Below are 12,857 nucleotides of genomic sequence, written 5' to 3'. Positions count from 1 at the left end.
CGTGCTTCCATCCCTTGCCAGGCTACCACCATTGTAAGAGTCAAGCCCTGCTGAGGCGATACCGTCACTAGGCGACGGATTCTCCTCCGGTCGCCATCTTAACTGCCCACGTGTTTGCTAACGGCCGCCATCTTACCATAGGCGACCGCGGGTGGGAACTTTCTCTTTTATAGGAGCCTTGTTAGGGGTTCCCAGATCTAGCACGCTTTAGGGGGTTATTTACTCCGCGCTGGTTAGCGCGTGGTGGCACAGCGGTGAGCGCCCAGCCCGCCTGGTCACCTTCCTTTTTCTTTGTTTTTCGCCGGCCCGCGCGGCCTACTGTGGCGGCCGCTGTTTTTCTTTTTAGTCTGTGAAGCATTGAAGGCTGGTTACTTTGAATTTCTGTGCCTACCGGCCACCTTCCCTATAGTGTTCCCGCGGATTGCGGATGCCTTTTCTTGTGGTTTAATTTAGTCCTTCCTCCATCAGTGCCTTTTCATTTCCTCGTTAATTTGATAGCCTTTTAAATTTTATTGGCGTTTTACTTTCGAGGCCAGCAAGAAACGGACTAATATTCACATCTGTTGTTAATTCAATAATTTTCATACTTGATTAGCAGTTTATTCCCTTAGCTTTCTATTTTGTGGTCGCCTCATAACAAACCCCGACTTTACTACTGCTCCAGTCAGCTTTCAGCTGCGCATAGGACTGTTTTTTTGTTTTTCTTTTTTCCCCCCTTCTTTCATCCCTGGATACTGCGTCTTCCGGGTCCTCTCGCCTCCTCAATTCTTCATTTATTAAAAAATTAAAATAAAACCAAATAATATAAAATAAAAAAGAAATACAATAAATAAATACAATAGATAAATAAATAGAAGCTGGGAAAGCTGGGATAGTTCAGTCAGTAGAGCAGGAGACTCTTAATCTCAGGGTTACGGGTTCGAGCCCCACGTTGGGCAAAAGATCCCTGCTTTATTAGACAAATAAATAAGTGAATAAATAAATAAATAAATAGTTTGAATAAATAATAATAATAATAATAATAATAATAATAATAAATACTTCCTGTTTGTAAAATTGTTGTTGTTGTTGCTGAATAGTTTGGGGGGCGACAGTGAATATCCAAATCTACCAATTATCTAACTAAGGAATTAAGTGGCAGATAGGTTCTTATTGAAGTATTTGTTGCTATTAAATTAATAGAAAGGGAACCGGCTTCAGCTGATCAGTGCCCCCACTCCGATTTTCGCTTTAGCATGGAAGGTGACTGCAATTCCCAAGCACCTTAGCATGGTAATGCCCTGGTGCCAGTAGGCCCTTGTAATCCCCAGGCTCTGGCTCAACTTTTTTCCGCGCTTCAGTCCTTTTACGCACAGTGCAGGACTCCTATCACTCCATCTCCGAACATAGTGGAAGTGTCTCAGGATTGTATACCTGACACCCCTCAGGGTCAGCAGGGTCAGGATGGTCCCTCCACTAGTGCAGCCACCTCAGAACAGCAGGCCGCCACCAGGCCTCGCACCCGCTCACAAGCGGTGAGAACTCAAAAATCTAAGTCAGGTCCCGAGAAGAGTAAGGCAGCAGCAAAAAAGCCTAGGTCCAATACCCAGAAGTCCAGGCCGGCAGTGGCTTCTCCTGGTGCCCCACCGCAGGAGGTAATCGATGTTCCTAGTGTTTTTCAGGATAACCCGGTACACCAGAGCTCTTCGGAGGGGTCATCATCGGATGAGGAGCTGGCCCCGCAACAGGAGGCGCCAGCCGTCATCGACCCAGCTCCGCGTGGGGATGGATCTCGTAGCGGAAAAAGGAAGTCGAAGAAGAAGCATCGGGCCAAGAGGAGCAAGAAGACCGACACTACCGATTCCGATGAGGAGACAGGTACTTCCTCTTCTGATGGGGATAGCGATGCCCCAATGGAGACTTATTGGGGGAAGGGGAGGACACAGGAGCCCCCTTGTGGGTCCACGAAAGGAGGGCCAACTCACACCGGAAAACCTTTAACGGCACTCTTGACTGGAAGGACGGGGCCCTGGTTCAGGACGTTAAAGTCTCAACCAACTCCGCGACTGACTTTGTTTTAGGGAACCACCTCTCTAAGAGGAAGAGGAATAAGATATTGAATGGTGAATTTGTCGATATGTTTTCGTTGTTACCCCCGGCTCAAATTTTGGGAAAAGGGGAGAAAAGGAGATATTATGGTAAGAAAAGGTACAGGACCCCCCGGGTGGAACGAACCTTTGAGAACTGGCTTAACGGTTATCAGGTCTTTATGGCAGTAGTGTCTGGATGTTACCCCAAGCGAGGCATGCACCTCGCCTCCTATCTGGCCCATGTGAGGAGGGCGCGTGAGTTGGCTGGAGATGAGGCTGCCTTCGCGTATGATGAGGAATTTCGGAGGAATGCCTCGCTACTGTCCTCTACGCGCTGGGACCAGAAGGACAATAATTGTTGGTTGGAACATGTGGGGCCTAACATCGAAAAGAAAACCCTTGTTCAGCAAAAATCTGGTAAGCTTGAGGCGCAACGCCGCAGACAGTGCTGGGACTTCAATAAGGGGACCTGTCAGCGTGCAGCATGTAAGTATTTGCACGAGTGTGACAAGTGCTTAGGCAACCACCCGGCCATCAATTGCTATAAAGGGAAGCAGCAGCCCTTTCGTGGAGGCAGGGGCCACCTCAACCGGGGTGGCCGAGGCGCCCCTGCGGGACCTTCTGGACCTACCCAAGGACCAACTGGGTCTCTTTACTAATGTTTCCCTCAGCCTAGCGTGCTCCCCGATAAAATTGCAGCCCTTGAGATCACTGTTGAAACTCTACCCAAATAGACAAGCTGCTCATATGCTAGAAGAAGGGTTTTCCCTTGGTTTTAGAATCCCAGTTGCTTTTACCCCCAATGCTGGTTGCCCTCCTAATCAAAAATCAGTGCTAGAAAAACCCGATATTGCTGCAAAAAAGATCCAAAAGGAGATAGCTGCCGGAAGGGTAGCCGGTCCATTCGCAACACCCCCCATAGCGGAACTGCATATCTCCCCGCTGGGTATTGTCCCAAAGAAGGCCCCCGGGGAATTTCGGATGATTCATAACCTATCTTATCCCAAGGGAACCTCAGTTAATGACGCTATTCCGCAGGAAATGTGCACTGTAAAATACGCATCCTTTGACCAAGCAGTTAAGTTGGTAAGGGGTTTCGGTAGGGGCGCCTTTATGGCAAAATGCGACATTGAGTCCGCGTTTCGCCTCCTCCCGGTCCACCCAGATGACTATCGCTGGTTAGGTTTCAAATTCCAAGGTGCCTACTTCATTGATAAAGCCATGCCCATGGGTTGTTCTATTGCCTGTGCAGCTTTCGAGACTTTCAGTACTTTTTTGGAATGGGCCCTAAAATTTAGAACGGGCACCAAGGGGGTGGGTCACTACCTGGATGATTTTATTTTGGTAGCAAGTAATGCGGCTGATTGCCGGACCCTGCTCCAGGCCTTCGAGTCCTTAGCCAGAGAGCTGGGGGTACCTCTGGCGAGCGAGAAGACCGAGGGTCCGGTCACGACCATGACTTATCTAGGTATCGAACTTGATACTCTCGCCCAAACGTCACGTTTACCAGCTGAGAAGTTAGTCGCCCTAAGGGAGCTTATTGGCCAAATGCTACCTTTGAAGAAAGTTACCTTGAGACAAATTCAATCCCTCCTGGGGCACCTTAACTTTGCCTGCCGTGTGGTATCCCCCGGCCGCCCCTTTTGCAGCCGGCTAGCCAAGCTGTCCGCGGGGCTTCGGTCCCCACATCATAGGGTGCGCCTTTCTAAGGCTGTAAAAGCTGACCTTCAAGTTTGGTTGCAGTTCTTGGATGGCTTTAACGGGATATCATTGTGGCAGGATACCTTAGCCCTGCAGTCAGATTTCCAGGTACACTCAGACGCAGCTGGATCCCTAGGCTTCGGTGTTTATTTCAGGGGCCAGTGGTGCGCTCAGCGTTGGCCCCCCTCTTGGCAAGGAAAACCAATACTACGTGATTTGACATTTTTGGAATTCTTCCCCATTGTAGTTGCAATCCACATATGGGAGGAGCAGTTCAAAAACCATAGGGTCTGTTTCTGGACAGACAACCAGGCGGTTGTCTCGGTTTTGAATAAACAATCTTCACATTCACCTAGAGTAGCCTCGCTCTTGCGGTTTTTTGTCCTGTCTTGCCTGCGGTTGAACCTTCACACTTCCGCCAGATTTGTCCCCGGCATAGATAATAACATCGCGGATGCTTTATCTCGTTTCCAGATGGAGCGCTTTCGCTCATTGGCGCCGGATGCGCAGCAGCTGCCGCAACCGTTTCTGGAGCACCTCTGGAGTATTGGCAACGAGAAGCAATAAAGGGAGTATTGTCTGCACTGGCTCCTTCTACCCTTAGATCCTATAATAAGGCTTGGTTAGATTTTACTTCCTTCCGCAGGAAGAAGGAGCGTTTTAAGCCCGGCAGGCCGCCATCTAAGTCAGAAGTCATAGAGTATATGGTTCATCTCCGAGATCTAGGCCGGGCCCCCAAAACTCTCAATATACACTCGGCAGCAATATCCTTCTTCTCTAAAGCCTTATTCTCTGTTGATCCCTGTTCACATTTCGTTGTGCGGAAAATGCTGGAAGGCTGGCGCAGGTCCAGACCTCAGGGTCGAGACAGTAGAAGGCCCATAACGCTAGACATACTCTCTCAAATCCGCAGGAAGCTTAGGGTCATTTGTTGGTCGAGGTATGAAGCCAGATTATTCTCGGCAGCATTTTCCTTCGCGTTTTTTGGGGCCTTGCGCATAGGTGAGGTGGTCTGCGAAGACCGTGCAGCCAATAGGGGTCTTCTTCTGGAGGATGTCACGGTAGCCAGCTCGCAGGTGATTTTAAAAATCCGTAGTTCCAAGACAGATCAGCTCGGCAGAGGGGCCCTCGTTTGCCTACAGGCAACGCAGAAGGCTGGCCCCTGCCCGGTAAAGGACGCCAAGAAATACCTGTGTGTAAGGCCGAAATCAAATGGCCCCTTTTTCATGCATTCTGATGGATCCCTCCTCTCTAAACATCAGTTCACGAGGGTCATGCGCAAAGCGATCGCGGCTATTGGTCTTCCTCAAGAGGAGTACGCCGCGCACTCCTTTCGCATTGGGGCGGCTACCACCGCGGTCCATATGGGTTTACCGGCCGAAAGAATCATGGACATGGGACGATGGAGATCCAACGCATATAAGGGTTACATCAGGAAACCCTTGTTATCTTTCCCCGGTTTTATCTCCTACCCACCGCGCATTCCTCCTGACCCGGCTTTCTTATTCTATCCTTCCAGGTGCAGTTATGGTGCGTCTGTGGATTATCGGCCACAGTATCGTTCATTGGGCAAAACGTCGCGCAGAGCTCAGATGAGGCGATGCTGACCTTCTACTACCTAATAATGTCATAGTGTCATGGATTACCAGGCGTGGTATGCGTTGGGAAGAATTCTTCCCAGCCATATCCAGAAGAATTTCGAATGAGGGCTCGCCCGACGCCTTGGTCATACAACTGGGAGAGAATGACCTGGCTTATAGGAAAGGGGTGGACTTGATGTGGAACATTATCAACGATTTGGAGGCGTTGAGGGCATCCCACCCAAACATTACAATAATTTGGTCATCCTTACTGGAAAGGCGATTTTGGCGGGACGCTGAAAAACCCGCGGCGGTGGATAAAGCCAGGAGGATTGTGGAGCGTTCTGTTGCGCGTAGGGTTGCCGCACTGGGTGGCCGGGTCATCAAGCACCCTGAGATTCACTATAACAGGGATACGCTCTATCGCTGGGATGGCGTGCATCTATCTGATGCTGGCAATGATATCTGGTTGGCGAATGTTTTTCAGGGTATTAGGGATTGGTTACAGGTTTGAGGGTATTGGCGGCGAGCCGGTTTAATGCGGCTCGGGTGGCGGTAGGCATTGGCCGGGGTATTGTCATGCAAATGAGATCGGGGGGGAGGAGCGCCATCACCTCCCCCAATGCTTGAAGGGTAGTTCGTTAAAGCAGTGTTTCCCAACCTTGTGCCTCCAGATGTTTTTGGCCTACAACTCCCATCATCCCTAGCTAGCAAGACCAGTGGTCAGGGATGATGGGAGTTGTAGGCCAAAAACATCTGGAGGCACAAGGTTGGGAAACACTGCGTTAAAGGACTCCGAGGGGCGACGCCTCGTCCGAAACCTACGGAGGCTAGGGCCTAAAGCGCGCCCCCGAGCGGTAACCCCTCGGGGAGCGCCTAGGGATATGCATCTCGGGTAGCTCCCCCTGTTGGTGATTAACCCTTCCCGGTTAGACCGGATAGTCGGTTAGGGGCCAATGCCTAAAGCCAATACCTCTCTTGCCTGTAATCAATAAAGTTGTGGCTATTTTCGCCCATTAACCTAAATACTTGTGTCTGGTGTCTTTATTCATTCTACCTGTGGGGGGGGAGGGAATAGCCACGCAACTACTATTATTATTACTATTATTATTCTTATTAGCCCCTTGGAGGTTTTTTTAAACCTCTTTGAGGTTTTTAACAATCAAGCAATATATAAATTTTATGAAATAAATAAATAGAAGCTCCCCACACATTTCTGAACCCTAATTTTTCAGAGTTCTAATACATACTGGGAGCCACAAAACATACCAGAGGCTCCCCTCATCAGACAGTATCCTCCAGATCCCACAAGTTGAAGGTGACAAGAATAGCAATGCAGAACAGAGCTGGCTTGCTCATCCAACTGGGACCCTCTTAACTCTAATGTGCACACCTGTGGAGGACTAAGTAGACAAGCATGAAATGTTGGAGGTTATACTATGCAATACATGGCACTGCTTAGAAGTTGTGAATGCCTGGATTTGAAACCAGTAGAACTGAACATAAGAAACGGATAATGTCAGCAAATTTAAAAGAAGCAGGGAAGATGCCCATCCCTGTGCCAAGATCCTGTGGGAAAGGACTTAATTCCATCCAGGTTGTCCTTTATTTTTCTTGCTGTGACTAAGAAACCTGCACAGATTGAAAAATAAGACCTTGGGTGGCCATATGAACCCTAAATACTTTGAGTCCCATGGGATTTTCTAAGTTGATGTTAGAGGCACTGGATGTTGATGGTATAAATGAAATAATTTCACCACATTGAGGAAGACAGGCTAAGTATATTTTCTAGTGTATTCCTATGAGGCTCTTAACAGTCTCAAGAGACTATCTTTCCATTTCTCTAGTCCCATGAATAAGCCATGTTGCCTTCAGAATCTCTTCTTGCTCCTTTTTGACAGTAACCTTTCAATTGTTTGCCTCTAGAGTAACCCAGAATAGTCAATGCCACAGGGAAGAAAAAAGAAAAAGAAAACTGAACTTCATGCCGGCTTGCAGCCTTCATTAATAAAGGAATGGTCCTCTTTTTATTTAGTGCTATTAAAGCTAGCGTTAATCTTTATCAACCATCCAGCTTCCTGAGGAAATCAGATTTAACTCACTCATTGCTATTTACTTTGTCTATTTCAGGGGGAGATTAATGGATATGACATTTATCCTGATCGTTAAACTCTTTAATGAGCTTCACGTCTGAACACTCCAGCTGGAACTGGCATTCTGTAAGAGGACTCTGTTGACAGGATTTCTCCCCACCAATTCCTCTCACCATTGATATTATTTGAAGCAGTGAATGAAGTGGAAACACCCAAATCTCCACCTGCTGAGAGCTTTAAGATGTTATTTTGGAGTTCATTGGTAATGCTAATGTTCTGTCTTAAATTAAAGTTGAATTGTTTCGAAGCAATCCAGGAAACCGTTGCTGGACCACTTTCAAAGCTTATAAAGTGACTGAAGTCAGCCAGCCAGGATATTAATATTTGAAGGCAAACAGACTTTGCTAACCCAACAAAGGCACAAGTTGTGTCACACAAACAAGGCAGTGAAATGGCAGAAACCAGCTAAAGTCAGTTTCCTTCAGGGGAGTTTGACATCTATACAGATGTGCTGACATGAAGCCACTTTGCTGACCAATGGAAAGCCTCAAGACATTCAATTTTATTGAAATTCATAAAGCTCTCTCTGCAGTCTTATTAATTTAGGAATGGGCAAGAGTGACTTAGATAATCTGCTTCAAAACTGACTTTGAGGATGACCACATGGAGAGGCTTATCTTATAAATAAAACTATTAAAACTGCAAATATTTCAAAGAAGTATGACAGACAATTGCCTATTACAATAGTTTCCCTAGCAGTGCAAGCCTCTATTCCCATTAAGTTAAGTGAGGTTACTCCTAAGAAACTGGAGTATAGGCTTGCCATATCCAGAAACTAGGAAAATACATGACCACCAAAGCTAGAGGGCTGTAGGATGCAAAGAAAAAATGACTTCTATTTTGGTATTTATTGGAAATTTCTGTATTATTCCAGTCTGCAATGTGTATACTTTACATATCCCCCCAAATTTCAGCCTGCAAGCAATAAATCTCATCCAAAACTATGGTGGAGGGCCTGAATACATACTGTATATCATGGGAAGAACAGCATCATCCATACTTCATGGATCATGGAGGTGTGGCAAGTGAACGGATGCTGGACAAAATCATCAAAAACATATGAGATCTTGAGGCAAATTAGTGGGGTGAATGAACTAAAGAACTGATGAAGTACAGGCATTGTTGGAGATGGGTGACCAGAAGAAAGAACATTTCTTGTCAAGTAAGGGAAACTGAAATGCAATCCTGATTTTGAGTGTCTACCCTAATTTTTTTGCATACTAAGTGGAACCAAACTCCTACAGGATCTCAAGAACATCCAACAACTAAATTAGTTCCGTCATTTCAGGAAATGCTTACCTTTGTTTCCATTCCATTGGACAGCCCATCATCCTCACCTATCAACATCACTTTCAAGTGGTAATTGGCATGTTTGGGACAGCTGGCATTTGCCTTGGCAGAGAGGCATGTAAGTGTCTCAGACTTCTAAACATGCCCACAATTTAGATGTTTGTTTTCCCAAACTCAGACTTATCAAATCGGGGGGGGGGGGATGTGACTTAGATATATTCTGAGTAGAGATGTGTGAAGCCTCTCCTTTTATTTCCTTTTTTATATGTAATTTTTATTAATTTTCCATTTAGTAATATGCAATCACATCACAATATGCAATCACATTTCCTTCCCTCCCACCCCATGGCTTTCAAAATTAACCTTTATATCATTGCATTTTGTGCTTTTTCCTATTCTAGTTACATTCCTTACAAAATACCTTAAAATTTAAATATAGAAAGGGAGAAAATTTCTCATTGCAAGTCTTCAGACAACCCTGCTAGTGTTGTTAATTGCTTACAGTAATCTTTCAAATATCGTATAAATTTATTCCAGTCCTTTTGGAATACTTTATCATGCTGGTTCTGGATTTTTCCTGTCGGGTGTGCCAATTCCTCAAAATCCATCATTTTCATCTGCCACTCTTCTTTTGTTGGTACTTCTTGTTGTTTCCACTTTGGGGCTAAAATAATTCTTGCTGCTGTTGTTGCATACATAAAATACTGGAGGTGAGAGGAAATATGGAAATAAAAGGAGAGATGTATGCCTCTCCTTTTATTTCCCTATTTCCTTTCACCTCCAGTATTTTTGCATTGCATTTTCAGACCACTGATCCCACAAGAGGTGATGTCTGCAATGCTGATCCATAACATAGAAACATCACAGCATGCATGTCATGTTGTGCATTCAACAACACAGGTAAGCAGCACAGAGCAGATCTGTGCAAATGCATAACTGCATCTGTCAAACTGATAATGAATGCTTGGATCCACATCTGCCCTATTTGGACACAACAGTCGTATGCCACTCTAATCTCGGAGCGGTGTGAGGTTCCAAACGTTTATTGAGGGTCCGTGTTTCCTTATGGAAATGAGGTACAGCAGAGATTGTGATGTCTTTGCAGAGATTGTGAGGTTTATTTACTCATATATTCAACCTGAGCCTGCGATGGAGGAATTCACAGCATTAACACCCCAAAAGGGTCTTGTTTCTCCCATAGTCACAGCCTTGGATTCAAACAGAGATCTCGCTTTTCCAGCCTGCCACTTTTGTGTCCAGCTTCTAGCTCACCTGACTCCTAGCTCTGAACTCTGGTTTTATTCCTTCTCACTGTGAGCTGATGGGTCCACACCCATTTCTGTCTCCCACAGAGCCCCTTTCTTTGATTAGCTTTTAACACTTGCTGGATCCAGGGGTTAGAAGTCTGGCAACTAGCTTAACACCTCAAGCTTGGATTAAATTCTAACACTTGCAGGATCTAGGAATTATAGACATCTGGCACCCACAAACTCATAACTAAAAAAAAGAAACTAGAAGCACACAAAAACTGCTATTATGGTGATGCCCCTTATGCAGAGTACTCAGTTGGTAGAGCATGGGATGCTTAATCCCAGTGTTGTGTGTCTGAGCCCTATGTTGCGCAAAAGATTCCTCCATTGCAGGGGGTTGGACTAGATGACCGTCGTGATCCCTTCCAACTCTACAAATCTGTGATTCTATGATATTCTGACCCCCCATTCCCTTGTTTATTGAGGCAGAATCTTCTTCCTGTTTGTTCTCATCAAAGCCCTGGGCATCATTCTCATATTTATTTGATCTCACCTTAAGAGAGCATAGATGAAAAATAAATAATACTTGGAGCTGACTAACTGGTATGCCAGATTCTCACAGTCTTTTGGGATTCTCATTGAAAAGATAAATTTCTCAAAGCCACCTGGAAGGCCTTTTATATGGAGTTTTGCCATCTGTGGATTTCATATCTTTCTTCTGATGAAGGGGTGGGTGAAATCTACAGCATGAGCTTTCTCAGTGGCGAATAATCTCAGCTGGGTTTCCTTAAAGCAACCCAAGATGAAATATCAACTCAGATTGTTAAAATATGCTAAAACATCTGTCAAAAGCAGCTGATAATGTTCCTTCCATTTTGTTTCTATTATCTTTTCTATTAACAGGCAGTAAAACTGACAGACTGGATTTTTGTTGTTAGCCAACAAATGAATGCCTCTGACTGCAGAAAGTATTTATGAAGTATTTAGGGCTGATAAACGAGCCTTCACCATTCTCCATCATGTAATTGCATTGAGATGCAAGAGTTCTCCTTTCTTGCTTAGCTGGTTTGATCTTTTGCCATCAAAACGGAGGAAGGGAATGGTGGCTGACATGGGACAAAAACATGCAGAGAGCGCCAGACCAACCCGGGAGTGTGTGGTGAAGCCGCAGCACAGCAGGAAATGGTAGGGGTTTCAGTCGAAAGCATAATGATTTTTTATGTAATTAAAACAATCTGAATCAATAACTAAATAAAAAGCAACTGGGGGAAAATGCAACTCTGGAAACAGTTAAGTATAAACTGATGGTTAGAAAAACAGGTTCTCTGTTGTTGTTTTTTACAGCAGTAATTCTTTAATTCTTTCAACTCAGATTCTCTGATACAAAAACTATCCCAGGCCAGCCCTTATCTAAGATTTAGTGTGATTGTTTAATGGGGAAGGAAAAGTGGATTTTGATGTCTGGTATAGGTAAAAAGGTTTTGGTTCCAAAAGAGGAGAGCCAGTGTGTTGTAGGGGGTCAGAGCAATCTTCCCTAGCCTGGCTCCCACCAGATGGTGTGGGACTCCAGCTCCCATCAGCCTCAGCCAGCATGGCCAGTGGCCAAGGATGATGGGAGCTGTAGTTCCAACAACATCCAGAGGGCCCCAAATCGGTGAAGAAAGCATTGGAGGAGCATGCAGGTGCTGCTGAATGACAACTCTGATCAGCCCTAGCATGCATAGCCAATGATGATGAACAGTGATGAGCAGTTCAGCAACATCTGAAGGCCCAAAGATGCCCATAAATCTGAATTAAAGTGTTGGACCAGGGAGGCCCAGATTCAAGTCCTCACTCAGGCACAATGCTCACTGGGTGGAGTGGACTAGTCTAACATACAGTATTTCACTGAGTTCATGTGATAATAAAAAAGGGCAGTGGTTGGTAAAGAACCAATACTGCCCAAAACGCTTGGAAGAAGGAGAGGAAACAAATGTAATAAATTGTTGCTGTTGTTTGAAAGAAATACGATACTTCTAAGGCTGCTTTTATTCTCAGACGTAAGCTCTTCACCTAATATTAAAGCCAGTTTTCACTTCCTCTGCCTCACTGACATTTAGGCATATATATAACTGAATGGGTAAACAAAAATGGCGAGGTGACATGTGGTGCTCTATTTTTTAACACAAGCATCTGTGCATGCATCGTGCTCATAAGAAATGTACAACTGTGGAAAAGTTTCACACACATATTTTGCTTCTACCCTTTTGGTTTCATCTCCCACTTTTAACTATAAATATTTTGATTTTTTAAAATTTATTTTAAAAATAGGCACACAAGACAAAGTGAAATAATATTTCCCCCTCTTTTCCCACTCCCTGTTCAGTCACTGCCCGCACTTTGTAATCTGTCCAATTAAGGAGATCCAGAAGCACCCATCCACTTTCACGTTTATGATGTCTCCAAAAGTTGCACAGAAATAGAAAAGTGAAGTAGAAACATTCATTTCAAATACCAGGTGACACTGTGGTCCCATAACCCTTCTTAAAATGAGATGTCAATTTAATGTAATTTTGAAAATTCAATTCTTTTCTCCCTGTCAAACGCAAGCCAATTGAAGGAAGCACTGTAGCTTAGTGGCAGAACATCTGATATGCACGCCAAAGGTCCCAAATTCAAACACCAGCATCTCTGGAGGGGACTGAGAGACCCTTTTCTGAAGCCCAGGACAGCTGCTGCCAGTCATTGCAGACAATACTAAACTAGTTGGATCAGTGTTCAAATTCAGTATAAGGCAGTATTATATCTTCCTATGTAGCAGTCAAGCCTCATAGT

The 12,857-nt window shown here is 45.0% G+C and overlaps 1 long non-coding RNA gene across 1 annotated transcript; it reads left to right on the top strand.

Moving 5' to 3' along the window:
* Positions 1–8,415: 8,415 nt before the first annotated feature.
* LOC310825710 lies at positions 8,416–12,540 on the top strand. Its single transcript, XR_014555471.1, has 4 exons — positions 8,416–8,660; positions 8,778–8,911; positions 10,947–11,228; positions 12,409–12,540. It is a non-coding gene; the product is annotated as an uncharacterized lncRNA (long non-coding RNA).
* The last annotated feature ends 317 nt before the right edge of the window (positions 12,541–12,857 follow it).

Source organism: Podarcis gaigeae (assembly GCF_964106915.1).
Source record: "Podarcis gaigeae genome assembly, chromosome: 10".
NCBI classification, from domain to species: Eukaryota; Metazoa; Chordata; class Lepidosauria; order Squamata; family Lacertidae; genus Podarcis; species Podarcis gaigeae.
This window is presented reverse-complemented; position numbering and strand designations above follow the sequence as displayed.